The following is a 20,762-nucleotide window of genomic DNA, read 5'->3' on the forward strand; positions in this document are numbered from 1 at the left end:
CCAGCTTTGGCCCTACAAAGCTGGGGTCTTCAGAATTTCAGGCCGCTGCACCAGGGAGGAAGGAGACAGGACATGAAGCCTAGGGCTCCTCCCCATGTGGGGCGGGGCTCACCGAAAACAGAACCTACCACGCCAATCACAGGCTGAGATTCTGATCAAGAGCCAGGCCCCAGGAAGCCAGGGTCTATTCCCAGCTCCACTACCAAGCCTCTTGAGGAGTGGGTGAAGCTCCTGGCTCAGAAGCCTCTATGAGCCACTGGAAAACATACCGGAAGACAGAAGGTAGGGAGATGGTCCTGACCTTTCCTGAAACTGCTGAGGGCAGAAGATAAGATCGTAGATTCGGATGTTCTTTGTGCGTTCTGAAGCAAAATACAAATGTAAGAGAACATGCTTACCATTAATCCCAACAATGTAAAATCAAGAGCAGAGCATCCTCCTCCCCGCTGTGCAGCTGAAGCACATGCACAACCCCAGCACTGGGTTGGGGGCCTCCAACACCAGTGGGCTTCCACTGCATGGCTCCTCCAAGCAGTCCCTTGGCTCAGAGAGAAGAGCAGTTGACAGGGAACACCATGTCTTTTTCAGATGATTCAAGTCACCCAAACCTACCACACAGCTAAGCAAGAAGAGGTTTCCTACCACTAGGAATATATGAAAGCTGGCTTTCGTATATTCTCACAGCACAGATCTAAGAGCATTCGAACTTCATGTGATGGTATGAATTTCCCTGGGCTGAAGTCACAGAAATCACATAGCTGGAATGCTCAGAAAACATACTCATAAGAAAGACTTAATGACTTCTGCACTGAGCACACTTGATGTGACCTGTGACAAGCCGCCTCCTCTTTCCAGCCAACTCCACTGATCTGCAGCCTTCACAATGCTTTTACTAAAGCCAAGAAATTACCACAGCTGCATTCCCCCAAAGCTGAACACAGACCACCATATTTTCCCTGGGCTCACTAGAGATAACCTTGCTCAGGCTGAGGCTGGAAAGTCCAGTAAAACAATGCTGATGAGCAAGTCCCAAGTATCATACCCTCTGCCTATTCTTGAGGAAGATAGATGCGGGGAGTCTCAAAGTCAAAAGCAACTGAAAGGCGCCTTGCCCATCAGCATACCCAATCCCACCTTCCATAGCCAAGAGATCCAAAGACCAGCTAATGGAGGGAATCGTCTGGCTTAGTGAGGCACCCAGCTTCTGGTCCAGAGCTAGCAAGGATGCTGTACTATTTTCTGAAGAAGGACGGCAAGGCCAAGCACAGGCCCCTGTGCAAAGGCAGTGCTCCCACAGGACAAGAAGAGTAGCCTCAACTGTATTTGCACTTGTGGTCCATGATCATAAAGCCCAGCCCACTCCATGTGCCAAGTGCACACAGGGCACCCCTTTATCTTGACACTCAAGTGTCTCTTTTCTTTCTTTTTTTTTTTTTTGGCAGCACTGGGGTTTGAACTGAAGGCCACTTGAGCCAGCCATGTCCCTAACCTTTTTTTTTTTTTATTTTTTTAACTTTTAGTTACTTTTCAAGTAGGGTCTCACTTTTTGCCCAGGGCTGGCTTTACACCACAATCTTCTTAATTATGGCCTCCCACGTAGCTGGGATGACAGATAGGTGCCACCAAGCCCAGCTGATTAACATGGGATCCCACTAACCTTTTGCCTGGGCTGGTTTCAAATCAAGATCCTCTTGATCCCTGCCTCCCAAGTAGCTGGTATTACAGACACCTGGTGATTGACACTGTGTCTTACAGTCATAGATCCAGGAGTCTATCTGCCACTCAAGAGAGATGGCATGCTCATGAGGACAGGCATAGTACATTACTATTTTCCTATCCCCAAGGTCTACCCTGTAAGACAAACAATAAACTTACGCTTAAGCAATAACTTATACTTAAGCAATAAACTTATATTTCAACAATAACTTAACTGAGTTAAGTTAGTTACTAAAACATCTTAAACTTATACTAACAAAACTGATTTCGTAAGTTTTGTCAATGCAGATTTCACATCACAAAGCTTAAACCTCAAGTTATCCTGTATTCTGCTGGACTATGATTTGATAACTATTCAGAGAACACCTAATACATGCTAGACATTGTTAAGTGTCAGGGACTCAGCAGTGACAAGAACACTCCTTATTGTTCAAAAGGAACTGGTAGTCTAATGAAGAATAAAAAACATCAGCAGACTGATGAGAGAGCAAAGAAAGAAAGCCCAGGTGCTATGGAGGAACCCACTGTGCTGAGCAGGACACAAATGACACCATCTGCGGACGGCCTGCAGCAGGAGGGCATGTCCTGTAGGCTGCTATAAACTGGCTCGGGCCATTCCAGGAGTCTCTGTAATGGAGTACAGCCACAGGCTTAGTGCAAGAGAAGAACTCCCTCAGATTACATTCAGCTTTTGGTGGCAATGGTCCAATCATGAGATCCCTTGGCTACATTCATTTGAAATTCAAGGTATTCATGAGGCCCACATTTAAGTGGTAAACTAACCCCACCCATTAAAACTAAAGAAATCCTTGGTTCAAGGGCTAAGGATATACTGTCTTTGACAAACATATTACCTCTGAATGTTTACATTAAAAAAGTAAATAAACCCCAGTCCCACAAAAAAAAAAAAAAAAAAAAAACGGTGGTGCTGATGATAGTGATGTACTAAACAGTTTTATTGACTTTCTAGGCACTAAGCCAAGCACTTTACACATGTTTAAGTTTAAAAGTTTCAGAATAATACTGTGAGATAAAAACAATGCTCCCTGGGCCCCGGGTTTTCCCATTCTACAGATGAAGAAAGTGCAGTGTAGACAAGTTTAAATGCTTGCCCAAAACTACATTTAGCCAAGCTGAAGGCAGTCTGTCTCCACAACTCTGTAAAAGAAGTGGCGTTTATATAAACTGTGCACCCAGGGCTGGAGGAACAAGGACCCAGGAAATAGCTAAGGGGGACGTCATACCCGGACACTTGTGCCAGTGAACCTAGACTCAGGATGGCCTGCATAGTGAACTGTCCGTCAACCACTGTGCCGTGAAGAGAGGGGAAAATGGGTCAGATGAGAACCAACCGGACACTTGTAAGCATACCTCACAGAAGACACCATCAGATCGAGGTGCTCCCATATTTGTAGGCATCCCACTCTGATCCCTGCGAGGCATGTAGGCCCTGCCTTGCCTGGGTCCAGTTCCCCTAAGACTGGCAACCTTGGCCTGCACTGGATTAGAACCACAGCTGCCAGCTCTGGTCTCACAGGTTTTAATTCAGCTGGGCTGTTGTGCACGTGCATGCTTTTCTCAGGAACCCCCCACAACATACACATACACAGCACACCACCACTACCACCAGATGCAACTAGGGTTGCAAGACCTGGTCCCAGGCACTCACACTCTTCAGCTCAGCCCCATACTCCCCACTGAGACTGGAAGCACTAGGAACCTGGGCCAAGTAAGATTCTGTCCCCCTAAAAAGAGTTCCGAGTTCACGCCACTTCAGAACAAAGAAATCAGTATCAGGGATTCCTTCCAGTACAAACCAAATAAACTCCCAGATGAGGAAGGATTCTGGAGTCGCTTCTAGACAAGGCAACTTCCTGTATTTCCCTGTAGTCCCAGGGACTAACTGTGACTGAGAGAAAAGTTCACATCTGTAAAATGGTGCCTTTGCCCCACACCCAAAAAGCTCACCTTGACACTTGGAGTTGCCTTTTTAACAAGGTCAGAATAGGGAACAGCAACTCTGCTGGGCAGGGATTCCAGCCTGGCGGGGCTCCCTCTGCCATGTCACTACCCCTCTGTCTGAGCCAGGGAACAGATAAGGGAAAAGCAGAGCACAGAAACACTGATGCTACTCCCAGATTCATAGTTCAACACACGAAGGAGTAAAAGGAAGGGAGAGGCAACATCTACCAGCAAAGTAACTGAAGCACCCCCTCTCCCCACTCTTAAGAGATTGAAAGTGAAAGCAGAAATGCAGCCATGAGCACATCAAGGAGACTGAGGTACCAGAACACAAGCCAGTGTGTTCACAGCAGCTGAGGGAACACAAAAGGCACCCCGCAGGTGATGGGAATGGCACACGCTCACTCCACAAATACCAATTTAAGCATTCACTTACCGCAACCTATCAAGTTTCCATGCTCCTTACTGCAGGGCATCTGCTCTAACCATCATGGGAGCTCCACTGTGGGGGATTGTGTGATGGACGGCAATTACAACGGGAGGCCACGGAGGGGGAAGATGTACACTGAAAATGTGTTAAGAGTGCTTGGGAGGCCCCATGCAGGCTGCCCCACCTCTCTCCAGAAGTCAACTCACTCACTCTGGGGCAGAGAATGGAGGAGCAGACTGCCTTCCTCTGTTTCAGTCCTTTGGCTGACCCAGCATTCCCCAGAAAGCTCACAAGCCCTGGCAGCTCTGCCACGGGCTGCTGTGAGGCCACAAAAGCCATAAAAGTCCTGGCTAACACAGTCCATCTGTCTCTAGCACTCTTCTACTTGTCATGCTGGTCACTGCGTGTGCAGCCGCACTGAAAGAGACTTTGGCAGGTTACCAGGAAGTGACTCCCTCCAGTCCTCCCTCTCTCCCTCTGTTCCTGGTGACTGAAGAGCAGGGAGGCAGTGCTCTTCCACACCACCAAATGCTTGCTCCTTGTCCTCTGCACTGGAGACCCCAGACAGGCAGGAGCCCACCACCTCTTGACACAGCTGGAGGACAGGGCCGGTGTCCCAGGGCGGGCAGTTTGCATGAAGACGTAAGTATGAGCCTGAGCTGTCTTGAGCTGGGCTTCCCATGTCACATGCTTGTACCCCACAGCACCCTCCTCAGGGTGATCAAACAGAACTACAAACGTACTTTTTAAAGTTTCACACAATGATTCCAGAAATGCAGTTTATGCTGCTTTTCTCACAAGGCATAATGCTTACAGACCGCAAAGCATTCTAACTCACAGCTCGCCCACCCCTCACAGCCACCAATGTGATAATCCGGTTCATTTGCTCCATTTGCTTAGAGAATGAACTCACAGACGCTAAGTGACTTTTCCAAAGACATCCCACTAGTATTAGAACTGGAGCCTTTTTGAGTCTAGAACCAATACTTCTGCCAGAAAACCAAAGACTCTCTGCAAGGGTTCTTACCTGATCTTAGAAATGCAGACACAAAGTTTCTCTGTCAGGCTTTTGGGCTTCCTGAAGATGATAAAACTTCTAGCAGAAAGTAGCCATTTATTTGGAAAACTGCATAGGATACTTTTTGAAGTTAGTTCATTTATGTTTTAGAAGGACGGCTCCAATGCAATGTGGAGAATGAAGGGCACAAAGTGTTCCTTGAGGAGGCGGAGACACGGCCAAGTGGCCACCAGGAGCATTCACCTATGCCTCCAGGAGGTGCTCTGTAGGGCGTGACAGTGGCCACAGAGAAAGCGCATCCCTGTCCAGTTTGACCCAGGATGACAAAGGGAGCTAAAAATGATGTGGTTCCCATCTTAAGAGGTGAATGAGTACTCACTAGCCATGACCAAGCACCATCCATGTTACAGATGGACCACTTTATTTTAGCCATTCAGGTGGGTGCACAGTGATGTCTACCAGACAGTGGTTTTGTCTTTGAAGTGCTAGGGATCAAACCAAGAGCCTTAGTGTGCTGAGCAGCTAAATCCCCAGCCCTGAACTGCTTTCAATTTGTACATCCTTAGTGTTGAATGATGTTGGACATTTTTTCATGCACTTCTCTGTCATCTGCACATCATCTTTGGTAAGATGTCTCTTCATGTCTTTTACCCAGTTTCTAATTGGATGTTTTTTTTCACTGTTGAATTTTGGCAGTTCTTTCTGTATTATGGATACTAGTCCTTTGTTAGACATGTGATTTACAAATATTTTCTCTCAGGCTGCAGCTCATCTTTGTATCCTCATAACAGTCAAAGTTCTTGACTTTTTTTTTTTGGTGTTACTGGAGTTTGAATTCAGGGCCTCACACTTGCAAATGGTCTACCATTGGAGCCACACCCCAGCCCAATTTGATAAAGTCCAATTTATTGGGTTTTTTTCTTTTGTGAACTGAGCTTTTGGTATGAGTCTAAGTAAGAATTCTGTGCCTAGCCCTAAATTTCAAAGAGTTTCTATGATTTTTGGATTTTTTTTTTTAACTTTTTATAGTTCTGTGTTTCATATTTTAAATCTGTGACTCAATTTTTGTCTAAGGTGTAAGGTTTCAAGTCAAAAGTTCACTTTTTGTCTATGGATGTCCAGTTGCTTTAGGGAGCCAACGTTTCTAAATGGAATGAAAAATATGCTAGCATCACCTTTATTAAAGACAAGTACCATTTTGTGAAGTTTGAACTCCAACAATATGATATACTCAACAATATAAAAGTTCCACCTCAAAAGTTTGAAAAACATGTAGCTTTAGGTATTCTTACTTTAAAATTCTGATTCCTGTCTATGTATCACACACTATTTACATAGGTATCACAAAGCCTGAACAACTAAAAATGTATTAAGAACAATTAGAATGCATGCCTATTAATTAGGGTTTTGTTTCCAACTTAAGGTCATTATAAACCCTGTGACAGGATAATCCAGTGTATCTAAGCAAGCCTGAAGGATCACCTCTCTACATTACAAAGCACAGGCTGAGATTTAAATATCCAAGTGCTTCACACTACCTGAAAGCAAGACTGCTTAAGGTCAATATCAAAGAGAGGAAAAGGCTGGCCACCTCACAGCATCCACCCAAGTTCAGCCTTTCCACCTGCAAGGGTTGACCCCATTGGAATCAGAGGACCTGTCTGACTCAGCCAATCCATGTGGGCTGGGAAGTGCTCTCAACTCCTTGGGGCTATACTACCTGGACATTAACAGGGATAAATGCCACCCAACTTGGGGTGAGCTTGAGGGCTGGCAGGGAGCAAGTCTGCAAAGCCACTTCACAAAAGGGTGATTAGGAATGGCCAGTGCCATGACTGAGGCTGAGTAAAAACTCCCTCACTTTCCCAGGCTTGCTCCACATGCAATTAGCAAAGAAGAGCAAGTGAAGGAACCAAAGTAGCTACTCAACTTATAATGAGAGATGTTTTCTAAAGCAGGAGAGGAGGAGGGAAAGGAGCAAGGAGAAGGAAGAGGGCTAGGGAAGGCAGCTGGTGTCGCAGCAGGCCAGGGTTTGAAGGCCTTCTCACCATCACCAGCAGCCACCACATCCAGCACCTGGGCAGAGCTTCCTCAAAGCCAGCTTCTTCTGCCAGGAAGGCCTCTCCACAGGTGTGCAGAAACCAGCAACACCATGAAATGGGCAGTGTGGTTTTGGTAGAAGAGCTGGAGACAATTTCCCCAAAGAAACCACAGCATCAAAGTGACCCTGGAGGAGACACCAGCTGCTATAAATACTTGGTGGCAAAAACTGATGTCGTGCCTTCTATTCATAAGACGCCCAAATGAAACCTGCCAAAATGCAGAGAAAACATAGAGCAGAAGCCTGTGCACAATGGGCAATCCCTGTGCCATTGTTAAAGAAACGTTTCCAGCTCAGACGTGGAGAACCTGAGACTCGTCCCACTGCATGCAGTCATCCACCACTTCCACCTGTCATAAACACTTCACCACTGCACTTACAGATGTCGCTAGCTCCCTGCCCCCTACATTGTCTGACTGTTGGCACGACATTTTCAGGTCTGTACTTAATATATTCTTTAAGTCTGAAAAATCCCTTCCTCAGAAAAGGCTTATAATTTAAGAACATACTAAACAGTACATAAATAATTACTGGCTCATCCAGGGCAATATGCATTTTCATACCAGCCTGCCTCCAAAGAAAACAAATTTGAAATTACAAGACTAAATTGAGATCCCGGCTTAACTACATACTGTGAGACCAGACAAATTATTATATAATCTCTCTCAGCTTTGGTTTCCTGCTCTTCAAAGTGAGAGTGAAAAAGACAAAAAAAATTTTTTTTGATGGCACTGGCGTTTGAACTCAAGGCCTCACGCTTGCTAGGCAGGCGCTCTACCACTTGAGCCACTCTACCAGCCCTTTTTTTGTGTCAGGTATTTTTGAGATCAACTCTTACATACCAGGGGCTGACTTCAAACCGTGGTCCTCCTGATCACTGCCACTGTAGCTAAGTACAAGGGTGAGCCACCAGCATCCAGGAAAAAAAAAGTTAACCTATAAGATCAGCAAAGAACAAAACATTTGAGAATTCACTGTGTTGGCAAAGGAATAGAAAATAAACAGTCCTACATACTGATGACAGTGAAAAAACAAAATGATGTCTCTTCTTGAGACAGGACCCCAAGGACCTCACCTAACCTCACTGGGATTAGGGCTTTAGCATATGCATTTGGAGGGCACAGGATTCTGTAACAATGTCCTTTCAATCATGTTAATACAGCAACTAGAGTAGAAAAAAGTACCCTATAAGGAAGCACACCAAGACTTTTTATATTTCTGATGACACATAAAGGCCAACCTAAAATTTCTGTGAAAACAAGAGTCAGAAGCAGAGATAAATGAAAGTCAGTCATGAAAGCATTTCGTGTCAGCCACACAGCCAGCCTTTCGTACAATCCCACTGTGGAAGAAAGGGGGCTATGTTCTATTCCTGGTTTGCCATCAAGAAAGCCATGTGGTGAGCATAAAAGCAGGACCCTATTCCAAAAATAACAAAAAGCAAAAAGGGCTGGGGGTGTGGCTCTGTTCATTTCCACAACAGATGAGTCTTAAATGAGGGCTTCTCTCAGTATGGCCAGTCCACATATTTCAGAAGCCCAGCATGGCAGATTCCAAGTCTGGAGAGCTCAGTCACTCCCCTCACCAATCAGAAAAGTATACAGAAAGATCAAGAGCTCCAAAGTCAAACCCCCTAGTCCACCAAGGACTTCACTTTCCGAGTTATAATTATGGAACCAGGAGCAACTTTCTCAACTTCCCTACACCTCTGACTTCATCTTTAATAACTAATATTTACCTGCTTGATTGTGTTAAATGGAGAGTCACATGGAAAATAGCTGGCAAATAACAGGAGCTCAAGAACTGTGAGCCCCTTCTCCCATCACCTTGCCCTGGGGAGGAACACTGGATATCTCAGAGAAAGGCTGACAGTCCCTCACTCTAACATCCTGGTCCACATCAGATACAGTGGAACCCACACTGGTGGGTGTTATCAAATCAAAAGCCGGGGATAGTGGCACACGCCTATAATCCTAAACTACTATGCACGAGGCTGAGATCAAGAGGCTGTCAGTTTCAGGCCAGCCTGTTCAAAAGAGTTTGCAAGACCCCACCCACTTCAATGGAAAAATGCTGGGTATGGTAGCATGCACCTGTTATTCCAGCAACTGCAGGAACTTAAATAGGAGAATTGCAGTCCAAGTCAGCTTGGGCAAAAAGTGAGACCCTACCTACAGAATAATCACAGCAAAAACAGCTGGAGGGATGGTTCATGCAGTAGATTGCCTGCCTAGCAAGCATGAAGCCATGAGTTCAAATCTAGCACCACAAAAAAAAAGTGATTTTTCTACACTACCCTGTACTTCTATTTTTAGCGGACATGAACAGACCATGTTAATTCACTCTTTAAGTCCCCTTCAAAATCAGAAACAAAACTTTAATCTGTCACATTGTTATCAGTAGTCCCACCCTGGCCCCACAAAAGCGTCACAGGACTCAGATGGGCTGGTGAAAAGCATGTTATTCAGACAGGGATAGACGCCTGTCCTGTTTAGGTCTCCAGGAAAAGAAAGTTCCTCATACCAAACACACCAGGAGAAAGCTGCAGGCGGCAGCTCCAGGACACTGACTGGTCAGTGTTCATGACTACAGTCAAGAGCTCCCATAATGCCATTCTTCCTTCTCCATCCAAGTGTTAAGGTCAAAAGGCTGCTGCAGAGCCGCTTCCTCGGGAGTCATCCCAGCCACCATGGCCTTCTTATCTGGCTAAAATACTCTTTCCTATCCCCACTATCCAGTAGCTCAGAGACTGGACTTTGGGGCAGACCCCTCTGCTCAGACCTTGAAGGGTCCTGCTAGGGTTTGAAACAAGTCCAAGGTTTAGGTTTACACTTAAGCGCAAACCTCTAGGAGACAAGCTCTTGGCAGGCAATCTGCAGAAAATATTAGTAGCCCTGAAGCCAGACTGCCAAATCCTCCCCTAACTCTACACTTCTTGCTGTGTGGTGTTGAAGAAGGCTTCTCTGCCTCAGTTTCCTCACTGAAGAGTGATCACAATCATAGCTCTGCTCTAAAAATTAAGTTTCCACATATAAAGCAGTTAGAACAGTGACTGGCACATTAGGCAGAGTTTAACAAGCTTGTGTTAAATGAATAACCGTTAGCTGGTATTAAATATATCCATGTACTCAACAGTGTAGGCACACTGCACAAAAATGTTTGGAATTTATATTTCACTGTTAACAATGGCTACCTTTAGAGAAGGAGGGACAAATTTACCCTACTTGTGTGTTTCTGTATTTATCACCTGAAATTTTTAGACTGACATGTATATAAATTTGTCCCAGAACAGGCAAATGGAGGTGATTTTGGGCTCAAAAATTCTCAAGCCATGCTGACTTCGGTCTGGAAAGGTAAAGTTATAGGAGTCTTCCATCTCCTTGCTCTGAGGTCACTTCAAGTGGCTAACACAGGCACTGCAGTCCTTTCCTTATGTGATAATGAAAATGTCTCTACAAGTCCAAGTTGCAGAGCTAGACTGCTTCTCAGAGCCGGCTTCTCATGTAACAGCAAGGCACTTCCCACCAGTACCTGCCCCAAAACATCACCCAAGCCCTGTCCTCAGGGGTCCTGCAGTAAAACGGGTATCTGGTTGTAAACAAACAGTGCAGCTTTCACTTACTGATGGGAACACATCCACCTCACTCCTCTGCAGGTCCCTTTCTCAAGTCACCTTTCCAAGCCCTTCCATTCAGTTTACCACAAGCGCCCAGGCTGAGTAAATACTCCACTAGGTTTCGTCCCCAGTCAAGCCTGTGCTTGGAGTTAGTGCTACTTCCTCTGCAGAGTGCTTCCACTGCACTCTGCTCACGGTGTGCCTAGCACCTCGCAGTCATCATCTCCTGTACTGTTTACCTTTCTGCACTGGGCACAGTGTTCTTGTCTCATAAGGGAAGAGGCTCAAGGAGACTCAGATGACTCATCCAAGATTCCACATCGTTGATCAGCAGCAGAACCAGCATGCCCATGCAGGTCTGGCCAAGGACTGTGCTCTGTCACCTCACCTGGGGGCAATCCCCAGAGCACTTTGGATAAGGGACAGATCACCATGGCACAGGCTTTGGCATTTGGCATCCCACTGAGTTAAACCCCCCAATACACCCATTTGAATTAACTGGGAAGAGAGGAATTGAAAAGAAAATAACACACATCAAGATTCACCCTGATCACTTTCATGAGTGTCCCCAAGAGAAGCAGTGCACTACTAGCATTTAGGAAACTCTGCACAGGTGTGACATGTCCTCAATACGTATGGCTCCAGAATAATTCTCAGTGCTATTCCGCTTTCCTCTTTGGACATGGGTGGCAATCTCTGTTTATCAAACACCCCTAGGAAGTGCTGTGTCCTGCTCTCAAGAAGTCATTTTCCTAAAGGTCCCCGACAAACTTTTCACATTACATAACATCCCTCAACCTACTCTGCCTACCACAGCTGAAAATGACTCTAGTTTGTCACACCATGACCTAATGACCAGAACAAGAAGCCATCACCATCAGCTTTGTCCTTTTCTTAACAATTTTTAATTATTAAAAAATAGCTCAAGGAGGGAGGGGTCTCAAAACTCCCTGTCTCTGTTCCACAAGGGCTGCTCCAAAGACACTGCACACCACAATCAACTGGTGGGTGCAGGCAGGTTAAGTGTGAGGAAAGGAAGTTCCACAAGCTAAGCCTGAAAATGACAGAGACAGGACTCACAGAAACTTAATATTGCATTTCAGGCTGACCATGCTCTGGCTCAGGAATCACCCATGCCCTGCCCTACTCATTGATTATTGGTTGGGAATCACCTGGTTCTTCCCTTCCCATAGGTTAGTGTCAGTTTTAAAAGCACCTGGAGTAAGGGAGGCACACTCTCTGCCTGCAGGTTCCACCTGCACCCACCATGCTCCCTTTTGTATTTCCCTTCCCTAACTTTCAATAAACTCCCTTTACACCCACGTATCCTGCCATGGGTTCTTCCCCATGGGACGCAAAGAATTTAGAAGTCTTCTGATCACAGACTGAACCAGCACCATCAACAAGGACACAACGTGGAAGCAGAAGTGAGCTACAGTGTAGCCATGGTGCACAAGAAATGTTTTAAACAGAAGACACGTAGAACATGTAGGGGCTACATGTTCTAATACCCACCAAGAATGAAAAGTAAGTCTTTTTTCCATGTTAGAGAACAGACAAAGTGGTGAAAAATAATGTTCCTTTCTAACTATGGCAGTGTCATAAAACTACTGTCAAGTGCAAGGCAGACTGGCAAGCCATTAAGGAAACCTTTCCTCCACAACACAAAGGTGATAAAGCCAAGCCCGAGCCCAAACAGCAGGCAGTGCTCAGAATGGGTTTCAGGGTGGCCTCGATACACCAGGTAATACATGAGCATCATTGAGCCATTCCACAGTAAATACAGATTTCAGAGCCTCAAGTTACACTTCATAAAATGTATACATACAACTTTTACCTGCAAATTAAAAAAATAAAGTAGCTTTAAAAATCTAACTATATCCTTGAAACAAAGATGGTATATCTTTTAATAGTCTCAGGGACAATAAATGTAAAATATAGCAATAAAAAATTCATAAAAGGTTCTACAGAAAAAGTCAGGGGAATCTCCCAATGGAAAACAAAACTACACAAAAGTACTTCCCTGGAGTCTCTGGGTGTGCCACCCTCCCCAGAGCTCTCCCTGCCCATTGTTTAGGGGTTTTAAGGAGGTTCCATTGAAAGGCTAATGGATTAGATCAATGGCCATTGGTGATTAACTCAACCTTTAGCCAGACCTTTCAACAAGGCTGGTGGAAGGAGCTGGAAATTCCCAAACCTCTAGTCCTTCCTGGGTCTTCCTGGCAGCCAGCCCCCAGCCTGAAGCTATTTAGGACAGCCACTAGTCATCTCATTACTATGCAAAATTCACTCCTAACTCTTGGTGGTTCCAAGAGTCTTAGAATTAGAGACTAAAATGAATGTTATTAGGAAAGAGGTTCCTATCAACCCCAACACTTGTGGGGGGGTGGCGGTGACACACAGTGTGGAGCTCTGGGCAGGGAAGCAGGCAAAGATCAATGTCTATTTCTTCCCCTATCACATTATCACAGTAGTGATACGAGGAGGATAGGGAACAAAGAAGTGGGCAGCAGGAGTAGGAGTCAGGGTACATGCCCTAAATCTCCTTCCACAGAGGGTGACTCATTCTCACACACTCACACATAGTGAGGGCTCCTGGGAATCAGGGGAGGAGTAGGGGATTGCTATGTTTTTGTTCTGGGCCTTGAGAACATTTGACTCTTAAAACCATGTGCCTGTGTAACTGTTAAGAATGGGGATTTAACATTTAAACAAAATCTGATACTTAACCAACAAGAATATTATATTAAGCAGTATATTCTTTAAACCTTTTAGGAGTCCAGCCACTTTGAAAGATATGGAAAGTTATAACCTCTCCCAGTAAACACACACAGGCCACGGGGATTTCAGGGATTCATAAATCCACAAAGGCAGGGTTACGTACCTAGCAATGTCCATTCTGAATGTGTTTTGTTTTTGTTTTTTTCCTGTGGTGCTGGGAATGAAACCAGGACCTCAAGACTCCTAGGCACACGCTTTACAACTGAGCCCCAGCCAAGGTTCTGGTTCTTATAGGAAATATATTTCAACACAGAGCTTGTCATTTACTATACAGGAAAAAATTCATGAAAAACTATCAAAAACACCTACAGGATCAGAGGTCATACTTGGTCTTCATACTCAGTGACATCATCATGAGTTTCCTTGTCCACAGGTACACCTGGTTCCTACCAAGGATGGCACAAACTTTATTAAGCTTCTCTGTGACCTTGAAACATCTCGTACTGTGAGACTCGGGTGTGAGCCGCTGTGGGGCTGACTCAGCTGCTTCCACTCCAGAAACAGAGTCGTCCACAGAGACAGCACCTCTAGAAGGCAAGCTCTCGAATTCCTCACCTCAGTGTCTCTCCCACTGGAGGAATTCCTCTAATGACCTCTTGCCAAAACTGCTACCATCAGAGCAGACCACTTAGCTGCTCCTGAACACAGAAGTGATCTCTGTTTCAGACTGTCCTGTCTCCACTGCTATAAACCTCACGACAGCTCCACATCCAGTCAGAAGAATAATTTGTCTTTCTTTGTTTTTAGAGACAGGGTCACACTATGTAGGGCAGGTTGGCCTTGAACTCTTGATCACTCTGCTTCTGCCTCCTGTATGCTGGGACTTACAATTTGTTATCCCTGTGGATCTTAAAGTTCCTGCCAAGTTGCTTAAGATTTTGATGCCATAGTTTAAGTACCTGTTAACTAAAGGTAACAACCACCACTTCATAGATGGTGAGATGAAGGAGCAGGCAACTGCATGGGCAGGCTTAACTGGCCCCCATAACATCACGCCCTAATCCCTAACCTGTGGCTGTGTCACATCACAGACCACAGACAGGGAGATTTTCCTGGATTTTGCAAGTGGGCCACTTTAACCACAGGAACCAGAGGGTGCAGGTAACTTTCTCTGGGTGGAAAAGCAAGGCGTCCGGGGGGACATCTGACAGCTTGAGCAGGATTCCACCACCCTTGCCAATTCGGAACAGAGGGGCCACACGGAGTGACCAGAAAAAAAAAAAAAGTCCTCGGAGATGACAATGGTCCCCAGCTGATGGCCAAAAGGAAACAACTGAAGGAACTACACTTGGACAACACCTGAGTGAGCCTGGAAGCAGTTCTTCCTGCAGCTGAGGTAAGGAGCACAGCCCTGCCAACACCTGGATTTTGTCCAGCGAGATACAGGTCAGACTTCCAACATACAGAACTATGAGAAAATATCTTGTTTTACATGGTTAAATTTGAGCAATAAAAATACAGTGATATTTGTAAAAACACCTATCAAAAGTGTCTGGCACAGTGTGGGCATCTGTGAAAAGTTAGCTTATCTCCTTAAATCCAAAGGCAGGGCTGGTCACATTCCATCCAAAACACCGGATCACAGACTGCTTCTAACAGATGCAGATCTGGGGAATTATAAATTACTCAGAACACCTATGAACTTGAGGTTTCCAATAATTCCTTGCCTTTCCTTTAACTTATAAAACTAGCAATCCCTACTTATGATAAACTAGGCGTACCACACAGGAGACTAACTGAGGACCATGTGCACCAGCCCTGCCACAAACACCTACCTGAAGGAACCTCTTCTGGCACTTTGGAAGCTGCACTGAGATAGGTCCAGGTCTGCTTCTAAACGAAACCTCAGCCCTTCCGGGATGAGTCCCAGCACAGTGCTTAGCTCATGACAGGAAATCTGTGTAGTGTTTGTTGACACTAGAAAGGATGGTAAAGCTTCTTATCTGCATATAAAATGTAAAGCGGCCCAGTGCTGGGTTTGTTAGCCTTTGTGTCCCTCTTGCTGCCACTACAGGGGGAAGGAAAAGGGAGTAATCAGAGGCCTCAGTAGAAGTTGGTGAAGAAGCAGAAAAGGGAGAGGGGACCAAAAAGGTGGACACTGACTAGCAGTGAGGGACACACTGCATAGCTTCCTAAGTGGTTCAAGGAAACCTCCCTGGGGCTGGAGGCAGCCTCACCCTGAGGCTCACTGCTCACTAGTACCATCCATGTCAACAGGCAAATGCTTTTCTGACCTTGACCTCTGACTGATCTTTGCCTTCTCCAACTTCAAAACAAATAAGTTACTTAAGAACCAAAATGCATGGAAAAAAGTTAAATGAAGGTTCATGGATGCATCCAGTTGAAGGGATTGCTAAAATTTCAATCATGCACATTCAATAATTTCACTTGTAAAAGATTAATAGTAAGTGGAAAATGAATCTGATGATTCCCCAAAATGTACACCAAACAATATATTGGCCAAATAAAAATGGAAAACAATACTAAATAAAGTTGCCTTACATGTTACGGATATTGAGTACATAAAGCATTTGGAGTTTTAAAGAATAAAGGCAGACACATTAAATTCTTTGCTTGTCTGTGGTACTGGACATTAGGCCCAACCTTGTGCATGCAGGCAGAGCCCTCTACCACTTGAGCTATGCCCAGCCCCAGATGCATTAAATTTTTAATGAAGCTTTTTTTTTCATTTTTGACAATACAACGTGTACACTTAAATAACTGGACTAAGGGCATGGCTCAAATGGTAGAGTGTTTGCCTAGTAAGCTTGAGGCCCTGAATTAAATCCCCCAAACTGCAACAACACACACACACACACACACACACACTGAAATCCCCTCATATTATTAATGTATCCTCGTTCAAAATAAATTTTTAAAAAATTCCATTTTTTATAATTTCACTTGATCCTCAAAACAATCTCTTGAGGTAGATAGAAAAGATATTACTGACAACTAGCCCCCTTTTACAAACGAGATAACAGAACTTCAGAGAGGCACCTGAACTTAACAAAAGGCTTAACAGAGCCAAGTTCTAATTCAAGTCCGCTGCCCCAAAGAACTTAAGTTATCCTTAATGTCCTGTTCATATCTACATCCGGTCAGCATGCAAAAAGGTTCTGAGGCAGCCTGCATAACAGACAGTCAGAACCTTCAAATGGAAAAGACAACAAAAACCACTCTAAAGGAGAGGCTGAGGGTAACCAACACCTTAGATGTACGGCCTAAGAAATTACCTCTGAACTTCTGTTTCTAAGTGAAAATACCTACAGGAGACAAGACAACTTATAAAACCATCACAATCCAGGCAGTGGGGTCACTGTTTAAAATGTTCCAGGTATCACACAAATCTCACTGACAGTTTCTAACGGAGGGGTTCCACAATGGTAGGGGACCTGCTTGGTCTGCTGGGCCCCAGGCAAGGGCAAAGAGGGCAATGCTGAAACAAATGTACAGTCAAAATCTACCTCCTCCATCCCAAAACATGCCCTTCCATGAAGGACCCCTTTTCATTTACCCAACCCCACTGCCAACGAAAAATACTCCTGGTGCAGAACAAGAGCTAGCTGGCTAAGTTTCAGTTTAAACCTTAATAAAATATAAGAAAACTATAAAGAAAATCCAGTGGCATTCTAAAGACCCCTCCTAAAATAAGACTGCCTAACAAAATAAACCACATGGCAAACATAATAGAGCTGTTTTTATAATTAAGAAAAGAATGCAAATCGAAAAAGGCAAAAATCCTATTGAGTTAAGTAAAAGCTATAATTCGGTAGCATCTACTACTCAACCAAATAGCTATCATCTATTTTTAATCCCTGTAATCATCAGAATAGCAGAGGAAATTGCGCATCCTTTCTACAGACTGAGACGTGTGGCCAGAAGAAACGCAAGCACGCCAAATTCCCACCTTACCAAAGAGACAAATTGAAAAGGGGCTTAACAATTTAAAGATTAGTTACTGTCTCCCTTAGAACTGGAGCTTGAAGAAGGATCACTTATGATGATGTAACTTTTTGCAAGTAGTAATTTTAAACTATACTTTAAACAGCTGTACATAGCCAAGTACGCTCTACCCAAGGCACTCTGAAAATTCTATTTATTTCAGACTCTCCAAAATAAAATCTGTTATAGACTGGGACACAGAGAAGCCCACAGTTGGAAGCCTTCACATGACATTTACAAGATGGACAAAATGCTTCTGAAAAAGATCTGTAGCCAAGGACTTCATTAAAGAAAGAAGCCAGACCAAGTTGATATAACGAAGATGTTGCAAAAAAAACACAATTGTGAAAAATGCACACAACAACACTAAAAATGACTTAAGGTTCCATCCTAAATGTTTGTTCTGAACACTGACAAACAGTAGACCCATGCAACCAAACTTCTTAAAAAGAAACTAAAGGGAAGGGAAGGAACCTTTCTCCTTAGAACACATTTTCCTGTGTCTCCCTTGTTTGTACCATCACCATTAAGAGAATTACATATTGGTTGAAAGAGTTAAAAGATTTAGGACTGAAAAAGGCTCTTAAGAAATAATCTCATGGGTGGGGGGAGGGGGGAGAAATGACCCAAGCATTGTATGCACATATGATTAAAAAAAAAACAGAAGTAATCTCATTTAAGATCCTCAAAGGTGAGGAAGCCCAGAGAGGCTGCCATCCAGCAACAAACACTATATTAATTCTAGAGTCAAAATAAGATTTAAATTCTAATCAAAGTTCTCTGTACTATGTAACAAACATTAGAAAGCAATAGCAAAAAAAAAAAAATCTAAAAACCCTAAAATAACATGAAATACTTGGATCCTGGTATAAACCAGAACCTCTCAAGTTGGCCACACCTCTTCCTGCTCCAGGTACAAACTGTGCCTCCAGCAGAGAGAGCACTTTTCAAGCTGTGCTACAGTTAAACAGCCCAAACCCTCCGTGTAGCTGTGGCTGTAGGACGGAACTAAAGGCAGGGAAGGCTTCAGAGAAAGGGTGTCACTAAGTGAAGAATGGGTAAGTGGAGCAGAGCGGAACCCTGAAGGCACAGGCAAAAGTGAAGTCTGTAAGCAAAGTGATACGGTCCAACTGTGGTTATGAGTATAGTTTTGACTTGTATCCATTATTTAGACACCATCTCTTATTTAGAAAAAATTTCAGGCTGGATATTAGAGTTCCTCCTTCCTGCTGTTTTTTTCTCTTGGACAATAATGCTCTTAAAAGGGAAAAAACGATCTTGTCTGACCGAATCTCCCAGGGACACGAATGAGCCTGAGGTATAGGTGTTTTTAATAAGTTTGCTGAATACCTTCACTTCAGTTGGTGGCTAAGAAAGACCAAGCCTGCTGGACAGCCTCAGGGCTTCCCCTCCAGCTGGGATCAGAGATCCCTCGCTCCCACGACCTCACCCTAGCGCTGCCTTCATAAATTTGACCTCCAACCGTAACTGCCTTGGCCTCATTCCCTGGGTGTGGAGTCTCCTCATTTAAACGCATTTTCCAGCCCGCCAAATTCTTGGGAGAGTTTCCTCCACTCACCAGACGCTGAGAACTACAAAGTTAAATGTGACTTTCCAGATTTGTTTTTTTTTTTTTCTTCCCAATCCTAACCGAAGAAATCAAGAAGCATATGGCAAAGGAGCTCTGCTTCCTCCAATCAGAGCCAGCTCCTGGGCCCCTGGATCACGAAATGCCCGACGCGCGGTCTCCAGCCAGTGACAGCCCCACGATCCCCAGGGATCCAGCTGGGTAAGGGACAGGGACGGGAGCCAGGCCGCCCAGTGTCGGCCCCGGAGCCCGCGCAGCTCCCGGCTTCTGCTCACTTGGCAAGGAAGACAATAAATCAATGAGCGGGTGACAGTCCTGCCCAAGTCAATTGCGCCTGGGGCGCACAGCCGGGCACGCACGGATTGGCGCAGACAGGCGCAAAGGTACCCGAAGACACACGCACACGACTAGCTGCAAAACGGGGTCACATCTCGACAAACCACGGGGACAAGGTAGAGCACCCACTCGCAGGATGACCAGGACCCCACGCGCGCAAGTCCACGCTGTCACCCTCAATGGCACACGGTATACCAGTCACACTAATGGGGGGAGAGAAGACACGGAGACAGACCCTTCCGCTTGCAGTGTAACCGGGACCCCCACGCGCGAATGTCCACGCAGTTACCTTCGGTGCCACACCAAGGAGGCCGGAAAGGAGCCCCCCACACGCGGGTCCATGTGACACCCTCCGTGACAGCGAACCAGTGACACAAGGGGAAGGGAGGACCGAGGCCGAGCCGCCACCAGCAGGATGACGGGGACCTTCCAGGTTTCACCCCACGGCGGGACAAGGCTCGCGCGCACTTACTTGCGACGGCCCTCCGTGCCACCGCGTCCCCGTCCCGGTCCCGCCGGCGCTCAGGGCGGTGGCCGCCCCCAGGCAGCGACCCGCGGAGCCCGCGCGGACCCGCCACGGCCGGACGCCCAGCCCGGGACCCCGGCCAGGCCACCGGGAAACCCAGCGCGACCCGGAGACCCCACTCGGGTCCCCTGCCCGGTCCGGAGAGCCCAGCCCAGCCCTCGGACCCTCGTCGGGGCCCGAGAAAACCAGCCAGGTCCGAAGACACCGCCCGCCCTGGGGACCCCGGCCCAGCATCCCCCGCCCTGTCCCGAGACCCCCGCCCGGCCAGGCCGCTCGCAGCCTCACCTCAGACCGCCTGCCCGCGACGCCGGTGGAGAGCAGCACTGCCCGCAGCCGGCACAGCTGCGGCCGCCTCAACAATGGAGCCCCGGGGCGGGGCCCTTCGCCGCCTCAGCTCGTCCCCTCTGCCCGGCTCCGCGAGGAGATGCGCCGGCTCTGGGCTGCGGCCGGCGGACACTGCGCACGCGCGCTCCGCTCCGCCCGCCGCCTTCACCCCGCCCCCGACCTCGCGCTAGGGCCCGCCTCTCGACCAATGGGAAAAGAGTTTCGCGGAGGGGGCGGGGCCAGTGAAACAAAGGGAGCCTGGGCGGGGCCGCACTGGGGCTGGAGCCGAGAAGGGACCGAGATCCAGCCCTGAGGTTGGACTTGTCGTGGCCCAATTCCGGAGTCCTGGAACGTCCAGTTCAATACCCACTGGGACTCGGCTCAGCGGCCAGTGCTCATTCCCAAACTCAGGTTTGTCG

At 46.3% G+C, this 20,762-nt stretch overlaps 1 protein-coding gene across 5 annotated transcripts in view; it reads right to left on the reverse strand.

Annotated features, from left to right (window-relative positions):
- Positions 1 to 20,464, reverse strand: part of Afap1 (actin filament associated protein 1) — a 134,656-nt gene extending 114,192 nt beyond the window's left edge. For all 5 annotated transcript variants that reach the window (XR_012435881.1, XM_074042681.1, XM_074042679.1 and 2 more), the window contains exon 1: positions 20,305 to 20,464. The gene's annotated coding sequence lies outside the window, so the exon portion shown is untranslated. The remainder of the gene's footprint in view (positions 1 to 20,304) is intronic.
- Positions 20,465 to 20,762: the final 298 nt, after the last annotated feature.

Source organism: Castor canadensis, chromosome 9, assembly GCF_047511655.1.
Source record: "Castor canadensis chromosome 9, mCasCan1.hap1v2, whole genome shotgun sequence".
NCBI classification, from domain to species: Eukaryota; Metazoa; Chordata; class Mammalia; order Rodentia; family Castoridae; genus Castor; species Castor canadensis.